Source organism: Stegodyphus dumicola, chromosome 3 (genome assembly GCF_044657685.1).
Source record: "Stegodyphus dumicola isolate Sdum_Otavi_A_Nest chromosome 3, ASM4465768v1".
Classification (NCBI taxonomy): Eukaryota; Metazoa; Arthropoda; class Arachnida; order Araneae; family Eresidae; genus Stegodyphus; species Stegodyphus dumicola.
This window is the reverse complement of record NC_140770.1, coordinates 112,649,564-112,664,025: the sequence shown is the minus strand read 5'-3', so window position 1 is coordinate 112,664,025 and position 14,462 is coordinate 112,649,564. Positions and strand designations below refer to the sequence as shown.

The following is a 14,462-nucleotide window of genomic DNA, read 5'->3' as shown; positions in this document are numbered from 1 at the left end:
AATCGAGGTGAGTCTCTAAATCTTAGAAAGTTGTTCTTAGAATCTCTACTTAGAATTGTAGATTTTTCTAATTACTTATTCTTACAAAGTAGATAATTTTTCCAAAATTATAATTTTAATAGATGTGTTTAGGGTATTATAAATCGAAATTATAAAAAAATTATTTGTTAAATGAACTTTAATCTTTTCTTTTTACTTATTGTTTCTTTAGAATCAACTTTTTATCTGTCGCAGTGCTAAAATTAATTGGTTCATCTTAGAATAATAACGTCTTAAAATCGAAGAAATATAGCTCCGTGAAAATGCGTTAAGCATTTGCAAATTACATTTAGCCTGTGTTTTACATTTTTCTACACTAGCCAATTATTTTATTAAAAGTGTTTAAAGCTGTTTTTATTTTCATGTAAAGCAAGATGAATAAATAGAAAATATATCTCTTTAATATTTAAATACCACGAAATTAATAATGTGCGCAGTTCCTTTTATAACATATAAATACGTTACTTTCACAGTTAAATTTTGCTAAATTTTAGTTGTTTTAAAAACGTAGCTTTTTACTAAAACCATTCAGTTAAAATTTATCACCTGTCCATGCTCTTGGATTTATTCACTTATAATTAAATACTGAAAACACAAGTCGTCGGAAGCAGAGAAAGGTCATACTAAGTGCAGTTTAATAGTTTATTGAGGGTTAATATTACAACTTTCTTTAAATACCTAATCATAAAAATGTATTATAATATAAATATTTAAAGCGAAGTTTAAATGCTACGTATGTAATTCATTTAAGATTCAGAAAAAGTTTTAACCTTATAAGGTATTTTCTCTCTACTTTCTGCGTGCCTTCGTGGTGTAACGGTAGCACACGCGGCTCATATTCGAGAGTTCCGGGTTCGAGTCCCGGCGGGGGCACTGCTCATTTTTCATGTACTCCTGCTTCAAAATAACCTAATGACTCTACAACCTTACCGTTCAAAGTTTTTTATTATTGCTAATAAAAAAAGAAAGAAATTAGTTTACTCAAATTTATGTACTATTTTGTTATTATGCAATTCTTCAGTTCTAAAAGATAATCAACAAAGCTGGATTTTGTAGTAAAACCTTAATGCTTTCTGCAGCGAAATTTGAAAACCGTCCCCCAAACTCATCCTAACTTTAAGAATAGAGATGGCAACAATTCGGAGGGCTCGAGAAGAGAGGCTTTAATCCAAGAAGCATCAAGTGTATGATTTAGAGCCATTAGACTGCCCGTCGGAGTTTCTACATTAGGACGCAGCGTTCTGTTTAGCCTAATGGCTACCCGAATTATGCGGATTAGATTATAAATGTTAAAAGAGAGAAACTTTTGCGGTACCAATGGTTGCATCTTACTCAAATGGTAATCATCTTTGTATAAATATGTAATTGTGAAGCATCAACGTCAACATTATAGTTTACAGTATTTTTGCTTTTCTTCTTTAGCTAGAAATAAAAAAGAGTAATAAAATTTATAAGGTAACATTAATTTTTATAAGTTAATTAAATTCTCTTAAGGGTAGTTTGATTGTCGCTTAAATTGTTATAAAATTCACCGAATTTTATTAAAGAATGGAAGAGCAGTTGCAATGAAATTGAAAGTAATGCTGAATAAAGCTGTCTCATATCTGTGTGCTTAGAAAAGCAAAGAAAATTTTCCAGCGGGAGTAACTATCGAGGTAAGAGGAAGTTATCTAAAAAGGCTGTGCATTAAAGAGAATTGTGTTTAAAAAGCGCATAATTATCACGACTCAAATTAAGGCATAATTTAATATTATTCCTCTTAGTTCACGCATTTTTACTGAAAAGGTCTGTCAGTAATTTCGCTGCATTAGTATTCATATCCAGGCACCAAAACCAAATCCAAAGCTCACCGGTACCCATGGTAAATACAGGTTTCAACTGTGTCGGCAACGAAAAAAGAGGTCAGTACACAATTCAAAGCAATAATTATTCAGAGACGTACTTACACTACTTTTTCAATTTCTTCGAGTACTTGCGTGTGCAGAGCTCCATCAGAGTCATATGATCTGCAATTTCTCATATCCACAGGAAATATAAATGTGAATTAGTGACGCTCAAGACAATAGTCCCGTGAAAGTTTCTTGAAAAACGAATTGCATGGTCAAAAAGAATTATTAATGCATTTCGATCGGTTGATGATCAAATAGAACTATTTAATCGTCGATGAATCAAGTCCACCCAGTCGTTCAGACTTTACATTGCGAAATGCATATCGTATATCAGAATCATAATGCACCAGCTCACAACACAAAATGATAGCAGAGGGATTTGAAGAACATGAAAGAAGACTTGAAAACTATCTGAATCCTGAGCAATTCACTGATCTTAGCCTATTTAAAATATGTTAGAAGACACAGTTGGAGGCCATTTTCTCCTTCGTCTCATAAAATGAAAGAGCCATTAGTTTGCAAGAGAAATGGCTAAAAATATGCTTAATAATGGAAAAAGACTTATATCATAAGCAGGCCTCCACCAGTATTGATGTCAAAAAGAGAGTTTGTATCGCATTAATAAAGTATTACACTTCAGATAGTTCCATTTTGAATGTCTAAATCCTGAAAACGAAACATAATTTTAAATTCATTATAAAATATATGTTGATATAGAATCGGAAGTTTTCGGTGAAATGCCAATATGTGTGAGGGGAGACTACACCTAAATTATGTCCCCCCCCATGTTCTGAATATCGTAAAATAACCCCGATTTCTGGTACTTTTACTTATTTAGAAATTTCTGTAAATAACATATCACAAATTTTTTTACCATATTATGATAAAAATAGCCAAATTGCATTCCAGATGATAGAGATAAATATACATCTACGTTACTGCTTCTATAAAATTTCATTACCTGTATAGTATGGAAGATGCATTTATTTCAGATTGACCATTAGATGCACTATATGAAACATCATCGGAAAAATATGTACCATCATATCCTTTAAGACGCATAAAGAGAATAACAGCAAACTCTTTTTATAAAACGAAAAGTAAAGTAAAGTTTAACTGCTTTAAATCTAACAATGTTCAATTTTAATAAATCATATACAAGCTGACGCTGCATCTAGATTTCTTAATAAGATTTAAAACATCGAGATCTTTCTTATTCTGTCTGGTTTCAAACCGGCTGTATCATGGAAGAGGAGGAAGGTATAGATATCGCTATCCATTCTGTAAGGAGAAATGATGTTTCACGCAAGTAACACATAAAGCAAGTAACACATAGCAACCTCAAATATTAAATGCAGATCAATTTTATTACGTAGTAATCGCAGTAGTAAGTATTTTTAAAATCGACCAGATGGGTTACTGTAGCTCATTAGGTTATATTTGCCATTTACCAGTGCTCCTTAAAGTTGATAAAAAGAAAAAATTATGCAGAGCATTTGAAGAATAAATCTATAAATAATGTATATTAGTTGGCTTATATGCAGGAAATAAACCTTGAAATGTCTTCATCAGCAGATATTTTACAATATGGTTTCATTTATCAGAACTATAATCATATGCATTAAATTATACATAATCTACATTATTATTGGAGTTATCGAATTTTACATTATTTAAAATTTATGTAACTATAAACCGAGTGGCTAACTGTCTATTGGACATATTCTCGATTCAGAAATGATATTACAATTCAATATTCAAAAAATTTTATTTAAAATTTATGAAATACTAAAGTGCTAAAGTGCTAGGTCATTTAGGCAAATTCTCTATATTTCTAAACTACTTAAAACTTAAGTAATTTTCTCGAAGATTGGGGGGGGGGGGAGGGGAAACTTTTTATCTCTAGCGCGCGGAACTGTGTATCGGAAATTCTAAAGATATGGTCATTTTAAAATCATTTTGCTACATTGCTGTTGAACTGAATTTTATGGTTTAAGTGAAAAGGACAGGATATTTAATAAATAAAGGTAACACATAAAACGTTAAAAAAACACCCCTTTGGACATAATTTAAAATCTGAGGCCTTTAAGATTTTTTTATTGTTTATTTATTTATTCTATTATTTATTTGATAAAACGCTGTTTCAAATTTAGACAGATATGCAAACTTTAAACTGATTTTTCCAGTGCTCGATATTTGTGGACATACATATTTTTAAAATGCTAAAGTTTCTTATTTTTTAGATTTTCTTTCAAATGCTTGTAGGGTTTATATTTATTTTAACTAACATTTATTTTAAGTTTAAACTATCTTTCCTGTCAAGCCTTACTTTCCCCTGGAACTGCCAATGCCAGAGTATGTAAATTTTAGTAGAACGCGCAAGGATTCAAATTATCAGCGGAAGTTTCTGAGTTAAATAGAAAGGAAACGAGTTCGAAGTGTGCTTTTCTTACTTCAAGAGCGCGGAGGTAGTTAGTCAGAAATTGAAGAACCACGCGTTTCGGCCTGTGTGCTTGCCTAAACAAATTGTTAATCTTTCAACGTAATATTCAGAGTTTGCTGAAGTATCAGCGGTATTGTAAAACGCGGTGAGGTTAGTTACGTTTAGAGAGCTTCGTAGTTAGTGACTTGTTAGAATCTCTTTTTACTTCCTTATTTTTATTTTACCGCCGGGTCGGCGTAGTTCGTGAGCGTCAAGAGCACGCAATTGTAATTTCTAAAGTTGAATAAAAAGGGACTTAAACCCTTCGCAAGACTCTGTCTAATTTCCAGTTTCAGCAGTCACCACTTTGTTGCGTGCAGGTTGGAGGCGCGCAACTTTACATGCTAAACTTTTTAAAGACATTTTTTAAGATCAAAATCTTTTGCACGTATTTATTATTATGCTTTTGATAAAACTGTGGATGGAATTCAAAATGATTCATTGTTTTTTTTTGGGGGGGGTAATGTTTAACTCAGTTAGAAATAGATTTTTCTCTTTTTTTCACTAATCATGAGATCAATAAATTTTTATTAAATTTAATAACAGAAGTTTCCAAAATTTCATCCACTATTTTATATAGTATATCAAGAAATACACAAAAAAATTAGAGAAATTGTTCCAGTATTAAAATCTGTAGGAGCAAATTTAAAAACAAGCAAAAAATGAAATTATATTTTTAATTCCTTGTTAAAGTATAATAAAAATATTTACGATAAATTTTAAAATTTAAAGAAAACTGAAAAGGAATTGTGCCTCCTTAAACTCTTTTAATATCCAGAAAAATCGAGGATATACGAGAAGTTTCTCGTGCATGTTTAAAAAGCTGATAAAAGCTGGAGAAAAACATCTGATTTCAGTAGTTGTTTACTTACTGCTCTTTTTGATTGTAGCGAATTCGCTGTGAAATCGGATTAGCTTCCTCTGTTTGAATTAAGTTCTGTCAAAAGTTTTGGTAGTTTAAAATATAACTACTATGAGATATTGCCATATTGTACGAATATCTGAGGAAAGTGAAGCATTTTGTTTTATTTGCTGTGATAATAGTAAATTTTATTTACGTTTCATCGGGCTTGTGCGTTCAATTTATTACGAACACGTACGCACGCAACAATACTTTAAAATGAAGGCAAAATCAGTAGTATTCTCGAAATTGGGCAGTTTCTGCGGGTATTTGGTGGTAGACACTCTAGTACATTCATTCAATGCCAGGCCGAGGATAATCGTAGAATTTCTTCCTGACTGTAAGCTTCATGATAGGAAATAGCTCGATAGCTGCCACATTAAATGTGCCATTTACCGAAACGACTCGTCAACTTAACAACTGCAATCACTGGGGTTATTTGAACTTCAAATCATTCCGCTATTTCAACCTTCGTTCTCTCTCTCTCAGCACTCGATCACTGGCGATTAAAAGAATGGACGATGGAAGGAAGTTAGTCTTATCTCAACCTCCTGTGAAGAGAGGGCTGTCTGGTGCGCTGGAGAGGAGTTACGGAATAGGATGGGATTATCCCTAATTTCCTGAGGGAGAGGAAGAGAGAAGCTTGTTTGAAAATCGCATTTCATTGGACAGAAGGGATTTGTAATTATAATTCTTCGTGTCCCAAGAAGCCATAAAAATGTCTTTCCTTCTCCCTTTAATCACTTTAAAATTTAGCCAGATATTTCCAAAGAATTAATGCTTATTTACTTTATTCCGATTGAAAATAAATAGAACATGTCTGAAATTTTAGTTAATTCTAACCGACCTAAGACATTAAAAAAAAAAACCTTGCTCTTTGCTCAATGCTTATTTAATTTTAGATTTAGACGAATTCAACGCTTAAATTTAAAAAATTACGTTTGATGAAATTGGTCATTTAATATTTTGCATCATTACTGTTCTATGAAATTAAAAATTTATTACAAAGCTAAACGCCATTATACATTCGAAAGCTGCATGAAAAATAAAATCAAATTATTAATGTATGTATTTATGCTTGTTCAAGCAATTTCTCTGTAGAATTTTAGTCTACCAATGAAAATACTTACTAGTAAAAAGTCAAATCCGAAACTTTAAATGCAGAATTTTAGTCTGATTCTACATTAACTTACTAACAATAAAGAAGTTCTGAGGTGTTAGAACCAGGGCTGTGGAGTCGGTAGGAAAAATGACCGACTCCGACTCCTAAAATATTAATGACTCCGACTCCCTTATGTATATATATATATATATGTAAACATATACACATGGGTTACAGCTTATTTTTTAATATAAAAGAAGTAATGCTACAGAAAAAATATTGATGGCATAGCAATTTATTTATATTAATTAGCATTTATTAAGAAATGGAAAAACTGGCATTAGTTATTTCAAAGAAACAGTATAGCTTCGGCAAGATTTTCTTTGTTGGAGGGCCATAAATCCGATTTGATAAATTTCAGAGCTGAGAACTTTCCACATTAACTTGAGTAGGAGGAAGAGCTGCTACTGTTAGGGATATTCTTTTAAATTTTCAGGATAGATTTTTATAAGTTCTAAAAGAGGTGTGCAAGGGCAATTATATTTCTCTGTTTCTTCATAGGCCGTGTAGAAATCTTGTTTGTATTTTTTCATTTTTATATCTAAAGGCTCTTGTTTTTTATTTTCATTCGTTTTGCCTTAGCCTTTTCAATATTATCCAAAAATATTTCTCAAAATTTAATTCATTAATGGAAAAGGATGATAGAGACTCAATTGCAATGTTTGAAGTTTGACTGTCTTGTTTCGAATTCTCCAATTGTTCTGAGAATAATTTCATTCTTAATGAAAGTTCATAGATGACTTTCTTTGCCTTTTTAATTTGTTCGTCATCCAAGAAAATTCGATGTTTCGGATCTCCATATTGGACCCAGCAAGATATCATTGTCTAGCAAACTATTTTTTCTTTTCTTCATTGAAGAAATGATTCCTTCTGCAATAAACCCTCCATTTCTGAAAGAAAAAGCATCCCATTCTCGCTCCCTGTCAGTTCTTCAGATTGCAGCTTTTTTGTGACTATATATGGTATAGAAAGAAGACTTTCCAATTCTGCAAGATCATTCCATAGTCTTTCTGTTAGTGAAACATTAGGGTTATGTACATCTTCTAAAAAATATGCACTTCCTTATCGCATTATTCGATCAATAATTGCTCCTTTTCCTGCTAGCTTCCTAAGAATGGCATCAATTTTAGGAGTTCTTGCTGCTATTGCTGCTTACCTAAATTTACCAGTGAGATTTGTAACTAAATGAAACAGTTTAATCACTAATAGCAAATATCACATCCATCTTCCTCCCTTATATTATTTATTAATAGGTCAATAAAATAGAAAATAACTATTTATTAAGGTATACAGTCCATAAATAAAAATAATAATTCATCTTGTCATTAATTTTTTTTCGATTCATTTTAATTCATTTCAAATTCAAACTGTCCATGGAGTCTTAGGCGACCTCTTTTTAGAGACTCCAGCTCCGACTCCTTTTACCACAAAATCTGCCCGACTCCATGACTCCGACTCCACAGCCCTGGTTAGAACGCTATATCTTCTTATTTTCCCATTCATGGCATTTAATCTCTAACTTTTTTTATTTCCTTGTAAGAAGTAAAGGAAGTATTGAAATCACGCAAAACTTCGGATATCACACACATTTCAACAAAACTATCCATTCTGAGCCCTCTATCCTCTCTATCCATTCTATCTGCACTATGGTTTTACCTGATATCTGTACGTACAGACGAAATAAGACTTTTTCCAAAGGAATTTTTTAAAAGATTATTAAATAAAACACAATGAATTCCCCATGTACCAAAAGTATCACATGGAGCTTACATTCTAGACATCTGTAGGTGCCTATGTATCTTGCATAACTCAAAATCGAGTATCTTTAGAACGTAACTGCTGTGACATGCATTTATGCACCTCCCTTTGTGGTTACAATCGGCCATACCAAATGTACATGTACATATGTAAGATAAAAAATATGAAAGCAGACTTCTAATTTTAATTGGCTATAACCTCTTTTTATTTAATTTGAGGACTACCTCTCTATGTTTTAAAAATAGTGCTATAAGTCATTCAAATTAATTACTCTATCCTACGTAACGCAGATACCTCTTACCCAATCAAGTAATTGTAAACTGAAACTTTTGAACCCCTCCCTTCTTTCTCTTAATTGATGCGTGACTTTTCGCTTTAACTTCTGTGCTGTGCAAATGCTTCGCTATTCTCGCTTCTATCGCCATAGTATCAAAAATTATAAATAGGCACGATTGGAGTGCCAAGTGAATTGTGACCGCAAAGGTAAGTTAAAATAAAAAAGAAAATCAATCTGGTTCGACTTGTTCCTCTTTAGTTCTTTCAAAACCGAAGTTTTCGCTAACCTGTACGCATAAAATACCGAACCGCCCGAAAAAGGTTTCGAGAGTCATACTAATTTCCTTCCTCTCCATCCATTAACGCACAAAGAAGAGTGAAGATTTCAAATGTCATCCTGTCTATTTCCTAACAAATAAAGATAAGAAACCACAAATAAATCCTTTTAGGACAAGCTGTCTGCAATAAACTGATACAATGCATTTGGGGAAACTGCACCTGCTACTGCACACCTTAGGGGAGGGAAGAAAACAACATCGGAATTTCGGCCGTTTTGGGCGGTTGTGGTCCTTTGAATGAAAGGCCGTCTGGGGCGTTATGGTCTTCAAAGAGTTAATATGGATCAAATATCTACGCTAAACAATACTGCTACGCTTCTACATCTCAGCGTTCTTACGTCAGTGCTTCCAAAATTGTGCATTTTTTAGTCGATCAGGATATATATATACCTGTGTTTCAACACTTTATTGAAATAGGTATTCGGCCAGTTCTAATTATCAAGAAATCTACACTGCTTTGTCATTCTATGTTCACAGCGATTCATGGAAAAGTCCCGTTTCACCGAAATTTTTAATGTAAGTTTATGCCGCATTTATAACCAGATCATTCATATCATATCATCGAACCGCAGTCTATTACATATACTGTGAGATTTTAGCAGTCGGGCACATGAGTGAGGAAGCTTGGCATAAGAGTCCGGGTATTGTTTGGCTGAGTGGAATTCAGCAGAAATGATGACACAGAAGGATTTCACTTTTTACTATTCCATATCTTTATTTCAATTTTCACCGCAGATCATTTTTACTTTAGATGAAATTCTCCAAATTACATATTCAATAGAGATTTAAACTAAGTACGATTAAAATTAGACTTTCTGCCTCCTAACAATTCTAACAAAGGAAAGATGGGTTAGGCAGCAGCGAAGTGTTGTAGCGCAGGAGGAGAGAAGCAATCTGATGCAAAATGGCGCGACTTCGTTATTTATAGAAGCGGTTACTAATAGGCTCGAATGTTCTGGAAAGTGTTGGTCTAGCGTCTAGTACTGGTAAATAAATAGTAAACTTTTAATCCTGATATGCAGAAAATTAATTAAAGGTTGCTGGTTCCATAGAGCAAAGCCGTCCTATTTTTTATATTTTACATCTTCGCGCCCCTCAAAAACAAGAGGCCGGATGAGCAAAGCATTAGTAGATTAAGATGTTTAGGCGTTTGAATATATATATATATATATATATATATATATATATATATATAACAGAGTGGGTACATATATACATATATATATGCACCCACTCTGTTACCCGACTCGGTGAGCGCAGTTTTTTATTCTTATATGTTGGTAAATTGGGCATTTTTTGCTTTAAAAGGGATTGAATTATGTTGTTCTTATGTTTCGATTAAGGTTTTCATGCTTCATTTAATCTGCATGCAATAGTTATAGAATTATCAACAATTTAAAAGTGGAGCTAAGCCTAACGTGGCCGCCTTTTATTTACATTTGAAACTCTTAGTAGAATAGTTAATTCAGTCAGTTGGTGTTCTAAATTCAGTATATTTTTACCTTTCAATTTTGTGCGCCAAAAAATCTCTCTTCTCGCTCATTGGTAATTTTTCAGAATTCTAATTTTAATTGTAAAAATTGTTTTTTTTTAACTTTTTTTTTTTTTTTTAGTTTTTTGTATTTTGCGATTTTTAGTGGAGATGTTTTGACTTTGCATATATTTTTGCCTTGTTGTGAAGTGATGCTCAATTAAACGAATGGGAAATATACCTCTAACGAAATTCGGGAAAATAAGTTTAAATGAAATGCAGCAAAAATATGCGTAATTTAATAGGCCGTACAAGGATGTCAGGGGGTGTTCAAATTAGATATTTTTTAAATGCTTAGCTACTATTGTAGCTAAATGTTAGAAAAATAAATATCTTTAAATACTTAACAGCCCTATTGACTTCATGAATAAATATTGTGAATAAAATGTTTCTTCTCTGGGTGCCTTCAAAAAAGAAAAATTCCTTAAAGTTCTTGTATCTTTGTGCAATGACTACTATTCAAAGGAAGAAATCTTTATAAAGGTAAATGCATTTTTAAAAATTTGTTTGTAACTTGTAAAAAGCTACGAGCACCTTTACACAACCACCACTATGCAAATAGGGTTTTAGTTTGCTATTGCAATGGTTTTCGACAAGGTTTTCCGAAACTGTTTGTTAGAATTCTAAAAATAAGTTCACAAGCACTGCTGCTAACATTTTAACAGCCACTTGTAGCAAGCAAAATGTGTGTTATTTTAATTAAATAAATAGTAAACTTTTGCCCCGAAGTAAAATATTGTAATATTTTATTTATAGTCCTTTAACGGAATCAGCTATCGCATAATTGTAAATTGGTATCTAGCTATTAGACTGTTTTCGTTTTTAACAGATGTTAATATCTTTATCCTAATGCACAATGGAAAGTTCCTTAAATGACCCATCACTGACACGAAAGACCAAAAAATTAATCACTGATAAGAAATTTTTCGAATATTATCGATTTTCGTTTTACTGTGCCAGATGTTAGTATATTTTTTCAACGATTTCTTTAAATTGATTGCCGCCTTCGTTAATACAGATCTTGGCTGATAAAGGTCCGTTTAATAAAGATCTGAGCTTTGATTAGCAAAATAAATGAAAATTCAACTTGCATAGCAGTGACCGAACATAAAAGTGCCGGCACATTTACGCAACTTGCTTTTTACATGTTAGAAGCTGATCCTTAGTGTAGGCATCCTAATGAAGATTGTTCATTTTTAATAACAGCTGATTTGCTTACATCTCCGATGGAGCACCGTTATAAAGCAATAAATTGAACTGAGGAAAAACTCCTTGGACTGAGGAAAAAATACATTCTACTTTTCTGATCAATTTATTGCACTTTTAGTATAATAATAAATTCATAATATGAACTGTCATATTTTCAAAAAATGGTAGTGATTTTCAGTTCAAAGACATTTACCGTCATGTAATCGATCTACATATCTTCTAATCATCAACATTCAAATCTTCTAATCAATCAAAATTTAATATAGAGCAAGGCCGGAAAAACAAAGAGAATGTATGTAAAATTTTCTCAGCTTCTAATTTCAGTACTTTTTAACTTCCTATCGTACTAGAGCAAGCTTGCAAAGCACAACGGCTTCATTTTAAAATCTTGATATTAAAATGTTCATATTTTGTGCGTTTCTCTGAGAAATGTTAGAACAGGAATACTTTTTACTTCCTTGTACAAAGCAAAAGAAGTATTGTAATCGCGAAAAATTTCAGACACCATATTTCAATGACAATATCTATTTTGACCGCTGTCGAATCCGCTTGAACGATTTCTTTGCGTTGCATGTATAAGCACGAACAGTATAAAGTACAATTTTTCCCAAACGGGTTATAAAATGGATTAAAAATAAATTCAGATGAAATTTCTTCTAGACGTCTGCATGTACATACAGACGTCACGAAAACATCGTACGTATATATATATATAATACCCATCCTCTTACCTGGCTCGGTGAGCTCTGTTTTTTATTATGTGTTGGTAAATTATGCCTTTTTTGCTTTTAAATTATATTGTTCTAATGTTCCGGTAAAGGTTTTTATGCCTGTACTTAATCTAGATGCAACTTGTATAGAATTATCAGCAATTTAAAATTTTAAGGGTCGCTAGGCCTAATGAGGCCGTCAATTGTTTACATTTGAAACCCTTAGTAGAATAGTGACTTAAGTCAGTTTGTGCATCAACTTCAGTGTCTTTTTGCACAGTGGGACCAAAAGTTAACTTTCAATTTTGTTCACCGGAAATTTTGTGTTCCTGCCAGCTGACCAAATTGCTTTTTTTTTTTATGTGTGTATGTGTGTAGGAGTTTTAAATTTAGTTACATTTTTTCTCTAATTGTTTTTAACCGTTTTTTGTGTTTTAGGATTTTTTATAGTTTACGATTTCTTATGAATATGTTATCAGTTTTTAATGCACTTTTTCGTTGCCGCGAAGTGGGAACTGAATTGATTGAATTCGAAATATGCCTTTAATGAAATTGGAGGAATTTAATATAAGTGCAGGAAAAAGGGAGAAAATAGTTTAATAGGTCATACGAGGAAATCATGTGGTATCTACATCAGATTGTTTTTTCTCTTTAAGATGATTATTCTCATTTTGCTTATAGCCCCAATTACAGCTTTTATCTTTGCGCCATGATGAATATCTTAGTTAAAGAAAAATTGAAACTTAAAGCTCAAAGCGCTTTTGCTACTGTATTCTGGCCAACTGCACCCAAATTATTCATTCCTTCAAAACTTAAGCAAATAATTCAGTGATGGCTTTGACGAGGATCATATATGACTGCATGATGCTTTTAATCTCAGTGAACAGCATTATGTGAGACATGACTCAGCAGGATCTTATCTCAATATCCCTTTTTAGATAAACTCCACACTCCACACTTTATTTACTGCTTACTAATAAATTTATTTTGCAAGATAATAATATTCATGCCCAATGAGCAGGTCATTTGATTATTTACACCCAGTAAACCAAGGATTCTCATCTTATCCTCCTATCCAAAGATGAGGATATAAGGTGAATAACTTTGTGTAAAGCTTGTTGAGAACAGTTCAGATTTTCAATAAATACAATTTTGCACAGTTCTAATTATTCACAAAAGTGATCACACGTGTATAGTTCTAATTTTCATGCTTTGAATTCCTGTTTCTCCCAGTTTTTTGTTGCAAGAGTTTGCCATAAATCATTTGTTGTCTTACGCGATTTGTCATTCTTTCCACTAGTTTTACACTGTTTTATTTTTAGTTACGTTCAAATGCAAACATTTCATTCTTCAATTTGTGTAAGGTCCCTGAACAGGATTCCCCATTTTAATATCAATTATTTCAATCAATTTTCATCGTACGTTAGCAAACCTTTTGTGTTTTATTTTTTGAAACGAGTATAGAATTTTTTTAAATATAAGGATAGAGAATGGAGGAAGGAGTAAAACGTTTTTTGTATTTTATATGAAATTTAATTTTTTATATTTAAAAATAAAAAAACATGAATCTCTGCCGCATTTAAAATATTTATGTAACTAGAAGTATATGTCTACGTCCAACGGTTGCGAAAATAAAGACCGGGTAATTAATTTTTTGCACAAAACTGAGTCAAATAATTTTTTGACGTATCACAAATTATTTTGAATGTTTTTTCTAATATATGTATGCAAAAGCTTTCAGGTTACATTATATAGCATTTCTATATTATACGTTACATTATTTTGTATAGCAGGCAATAAATGTACAAGGTTATTTTCTCCCTCCTTTCCGCAGGCCTTCAGGGTGTAAATTGGAAAAATACTCGTAGTGTATTCGAGAGGTCCAGGGCTCGAGTCCAGGTAAGGGCATTGCCCATTTTTCACGTCTGCTATATCAAAAATCGAAATGTAACATAGAACTTACATACACGTTACAATGATTGATATAACACATATAAATTATATGTTAAATTATTTTATATTTTATGCAATTTACTTTTAATGCATTTTTGTAGTACCCTATGATATTTTAGTAAAACAACTATTTTTGTATTATTTATTCTTAATATTTTTCAGAAAATTTTGAAACTCAAAATACTGATACATTACTCCGTTTGTATGAGTTTTA

The 14,462-nt window shown here is 32.1% G+C and overlaps 1 non-coding gene across 1 annotated transcript; it reads left to right on the top strand.

Annotated features, from left to right (window-relative positions):
* Nucleotides 1-841: 841 nt before the first annotated feature.
* On the top strand, nt 842-912 carry TRNAM-CAU (transfer RNA methionine (anticodon CAU)). The gene has a single exon. It is a non-coding gene; the product is annotated as a tRNA-Met (tRNA).
* The last annotated feature ends 13,550 nt before the right edge of the window (nt 913-14,462 follow it).